This window comes from Larimichthys crocea, chromosome VII, assembly GCF_000972845.2.
Source record: "Larimichthys crocea isolate SSNF chromosome VII, L_crocea_2.0, whole genome shotgun sequence".
NCBI classification, from domain to species: domain Eukaryota; kingdom Metazoa; phylum Chordata; class Actinopteri; family Sciaenidae; genus Larimichthys; species Larimichthys crocea.
In genome coordinates, this window is record NC_040017.1 from 7,068,598 (window position 1) to 7,074,104 (window position 5,507).

The following is a 5,507-nucleotide window of genomic DNA, read 5'->3' on the forward strand; positions in this document are numbered from 1 at the left end:
TGAGAGGAGACAGTCAAAAGTAGCGGAGCTCTTCACTCTCCCCGTCAGCGCGTCGCGGCCGTGATTGGTGGAGAGGGTACACCCGGAGCTCAGCGGGGCGCGGGGATTGGCTGCGGCTGAAAACTTTCGTCCTATCAGAGACGCTGTCACAGTTCCGCTCGGACAGAACAGGGGAGTCGATTCACAAAATCCACAACGATGGCAGAGTCACTGCGTGCACTGTTTAACTACCAAAAAAACAAAAAAACAACCCCAAATCTGCCTATGTGTTGAGTGAACTACCTACTGGGAGGAAAGTGAAGCAATCAAACTGTGACTGACGACGTGTATTTAGTTAATAGTAGGTCAGCAAAATAATTTGCACAGACGCACGCGTTTGGTCCTGATGTGAGATTTTTCCATTAAATCACTGTCAATTAATCTCTTATAATGTTATTAAACAAAGGATCAAATTGTTATGTAAGCCACTAAGCAAGTGGTTTACTGTTGGCATGGATTGACAAACATAATACATTTACATAATGTAATCTAACGCAACAGATGCATTTCTATGGGATATTACTTATTTGAGGGAGGTGGATAAAATATGAAACACTTTCAGCTCAGCACAGCAACAGCAGCAAGCACAGCCTCAAAATGATATGAGAAAACAATTAGTAATCAGCCTCAATCCCATCAAAAACACAAAATACAGAGTAAACAATAATAATAATGGACTGCTGTATTGTGTAGCATTATGATTATTTTGCCACATTACATTTTACTTATTCTTCCATCTATGATTTGACACCTAAACCTTCAATTATGACCAAAAAGCTCTTCATATTTGCTCACCTTATTACACATATAAGTCATTTTACTGCATATATACGCACATAATGCAATTTCCCTGACATTTTCTTCGTTTTGGCTACAGTTATTACTGAATTTTGTTTAATCTAATCCCTCAAATATAGCCTAATTATAAGACCTGCATATTTAACAATATAACGGCCTAATAAGTCAAAGCCTGAACGCATGATTTTTGCATCTTGCAGATCTTTACGCATAATTCATAGACAATAAAAAAAAATAAAAAATCACTGAGATGTCTCTCTTGTCAGTGCGTAATTTTAAGCAAACTGTTTAATGCCTGTTATCGTACACGACCCCTAATTTGTTTACACCCCGCGGCCTCATATATGATACAAATGGTGCTAAAGTGTGTGCACCTCAAGGAATTTATTGTGGGTTTTCAGAGTGAGCACCAGCCAGCCGAGAACAGTCTGAAGGGGGACGTGCGCCACAGCAGGATACGACGCCAGGGAGGCCGTAAAGGCAGTCTGCGCCACTAAGACGAGTGGGTTTATTTTCATCCTCAAATGTCTAATCATTAATATGATCACCTTATCCAAAAAAAAAAGGAGGAAAAAAAGAGTTCAGCTATGGGCCTTATCACTTCTTTTTTTTCAGGCGCTGATGGGCCACAGCATCCTTTAGTCCCTAATCAATCACTATAGAGCAAAGGTTCCGCTCCTGAGTTTGAAATAAGAAGCTCCTTCACTGTCCATCATCTGAAGAAAGGGCAACTCCGTCCTCACCATTAGAGCATCAACGTTGATCATTTGCATTGATGCACGAGAAAAACAATTTGACAAGATTTTTTCGTAATAATAACTTAAATTCTTGTTTTGTTTTTTTTTGTTTTTTTGGACACATGGCAAAACAGCAGATGGATCAGTAAGCCTTTCCACGCGTAGATCAGGTGTTTTACCTCATGTATCTATAAGCAAAAAAGTTACAGTATCCAAAGACAATCAGGGCAAATTGGTAAATAGCTGGTCAATTATGAGGCCCGAGCCTGAAAGAGTCCATGGGTGACAGCCTCTGATCGGTGCCTGTAATGAAATCTCTGAAATCTTCGTGTGACTCCTGCAAAAGCTGAAAAACCCCAGCACCTTTCATGTCTCAACCCACTCACCTATGAGCTATACGGAGCAATAACAGAACTCGACGGGGGGGACCCACAGGTGTCCCTGTCTTTCACCTTAATGTACGCAGGGAAGAGATATCCCACAGGCTAAGATGGTTTCAATTAACATTCGCCTCTTTTAATGGCTTTAGAGGGGGGAAAAAACGCACTTCAAATGTTGACTGCTGTCAAAAAACGCGCGTGGACAATGGGGTGGACGCTGGGGTTAAAATAAGCAGGGCTAATGGGGGGTCTTTCACCTGCTAAGGAGGATGTCAGTATCTTCAGGCAGAAGATTATTATCACTCTTGGAAATGAATGAATCCTGCAAGTTGTCATAACATGGCCTCAAAGAGAAGAGGTGGAAATGCGAGTTTGTTTTTGACAGATTTTAGATTTGTAACAAACCAGACAGCCTGTTGAAGAATGGCTTTATTATACTGTAGGCCGAATTATCATCAAATGAGGCTATTATGGGCTTTTACAGGCTTTAGGCGAATAAATGAATAGGCTACTGTTAACACGTGGACCTTGTAAATGTTTTCAGCACTTTGTGCAAAAGAGTGAATATGAAGATGAAATATTATAGGCAGTTATAGTTCATATTTGCATTTGTATTGTCTTAGTCCTCAAAGGAAGAAACCATCATTCTTTACGCTTAAGAACGTGACGATTTGGGAGTGTCACTGATCGTATTGAAATTAGATATTACAGCCAGGAAAAGAAAAAAAAAAGAGAAAAAACAGAGGGAGCAAATGGAAAACAGAAAAAGTCATGATGCATACCCCGGCCCTTTCTTTTAAAGCGACACTGAATCTCCGTGTCCAATCCATTACCGGAGGATGAAATTCAAAGTCAGAAATCTGGCTTGATGAGAAATAAATTAGTTGCATCACATGCTCTGCGTGGAGGCCATTCACAAACACATATTTGTCGAATCAATTAGTTACCATTGCACCCTATCACGGTAATAATTCATACAAAGACAGAGGGGCTAAAACAGGTCCCAGTCAATGAAATCATTGTATAATGATTTATGCCATGAGCATAAGGAGAGTCCAGTATATACTTTATTACATTTATTTATACCACTCTGATATGATCTAATAGATATATTTATATAATATAATAGTTTACAGTGTGCTTATCAGTTTGCATTCTTCATCTACAATGGTGAAATTTAACTTTCCTATAAGTTAATTCAGGCGTGTAGACATATTAATATATTTTAATTATGTAAACTCAACAATAACACACAAAAATATTGTATGAAGTAAAAGCACTGCATAAGAATTAGGAGCAAAATGTACTTGTATGAAGTAAAAGCACTGCATAAGAATTAGGAGCAAAATGTACTTTAAGTAAAAAGCGGGAAAAAGACATTATGTAAAATGGACACATTTCACAGTTCATTTATTTTTAATAACATAGGCCCATTGGAATATTATTGTTTACGGATTCATAAACTTAGGTAGAGCTAATTTTAACAACATAATACATTGCTGTATGGTTTAATCTACAAGAATAGCCTACATGTTTTATAAACTAAAATCTTGATAGAAAAAGTAGTAACTATAGCTGTGCAATGTAACATATAATATTTTCTTCTGGAGTAGTGGAAGTAGCCTATAAAGTAGTATAAAATAGAAATACTACAAGTACCAGTACTTCAAAACAGTACTAACAGTTCTACTACATAACATTTTTAGCTTAACATGTTTTATACTGTTAAAAATACTAAAAATGCATTTGTTTTAAAGTCAGAACATTGATTTCCTGTCTCCTGATACACTTTAAATGTCTTGTTGAGTGTTTAAATGAACGTTTCTCAAACGTTTCTAAACTCAAAACAGAACAAGCACAGTGTGTATGTCGACATTAAAGTTGTGTCTAGTGTCAAATGAGGAGTATAAAACGTGAAATAAAACATAAATTAACACAGGCCTGCTATGCCAAGAGCAGTAAGGTATACTATATTGTTTTCCGTTAAGCACTGCAGCGTCACGTCCAACGAACAGATAGTTGGCTAAACACGTATTGAGAGGCATGAGAACTCATTCATCGTCTGATTTTGTTTCATGGATAATTTGTGAACATTTGCCCCAAAGTGTTTCCCAGTAATCAGTGTAACTGTAGCTGATTGACAAACACAGCTATAGGCTGGATACAATACACTTTAGTGTTGTGCTGCTGCACCAATTCGACCAATCAGCAAACAGGGACTTGTTGACATGGTGCTAATGAAAGAAAGGATGAAAAAGATTATTTAAGGCCATAAAGTGTGTGACAGCTTTGATTTATAGAGCATGGGGCTTTTGGTTAATATCTGATGTAAAGTGCGTATGTCCTAAATAGTAACCTTTAATTAGATGGTGATGAGCCAACACTGGCTTTTATCTATTCTGTTTGTATATGAGGGGGAAATCTTGTTGCTGAATGGCTTGGTTTATATGAGCTTTAAAGGGAGCCTTGTGTGAACAGGTAAACACACAGTCTGTGATACTGAACGACACATCAGCATCCAGACCGTATTGAAAAATGTATTTACTTTTAATCAAGTTTTAGCCACCAGAAGTTTACACAACTAGACCTACATGAGAAATGAAAGTTGACACAGGAGGGGGAGGTCTTCCTTCACTCCTTTTTTCTTTTCTTTTTTTTTAATTTTAATAGCATGTAACATTCTTTATCTTCCAGCAGGGGGCGTATTTGATGCACAGCAGGAAGGGCAATATTCAGTAGGACAGAAGCTGGAAAGATTATTAGGTTATGAGGCTGCTATAGAAAAATTATGGCTCAAACAGCTGTTGTGTTCACTGTTCCTGGTTGAGGAGAGAGAGGTGTTCAGTGACCATCCAAGCAGTGTGTATTGGAGTTCACGCTACAGATTGATGGGAGAATTTGCTTCTTTTTTCTTTTGGAGGCATGTTTTCTATATTTCATACACTGGGAGTTGGAGGGGTGTTACCCTGCAGGGATTACAGGCTTTGCACAGCAGGATGCTAAATGCATCAAGTCATTACCAGTCATTATGTAAGACTGAGCGTGATACAACACAGCCATGGTAACAGGACATTGTATCAGCTGCTGGCTTCACTGTAAGACAAAGAACGAGTGCGATGGGTATTCATGTTTCCTTTATTACTGAAATGTGTTTATGTTATGTAAAACAGCACATAAGGAACATTTCTCTGTGCAAATACGTTTGGTACTTTAACGACAACCACAGATTCTGGATAAAAACCAACAATGTTTTTTTTTTTTCTTTTTCTTCTAGGTCCTCTGAAATAAACACAATAATGCTTACATTTGTCAAAGGTAGACCCCATTACTTGTGTCAAATAAGAGGGTGAAAGTGCATTATCTGACAGTTGGGATAAAGGTTGAGCGGGATGATTGAAGCAAGCATGGGAGTCAGATAGGGTGGATGGGGTTTTAAGATGTTGGACTTCTTTTTTTTTTGCTTTATTTCCCCCCAAGTGCAGTGAGGTAGGGACAATAAATGCTCAGATTAAACCACTTTGGAGTCCGCATCATCGTCATTGTCAAATTCTAA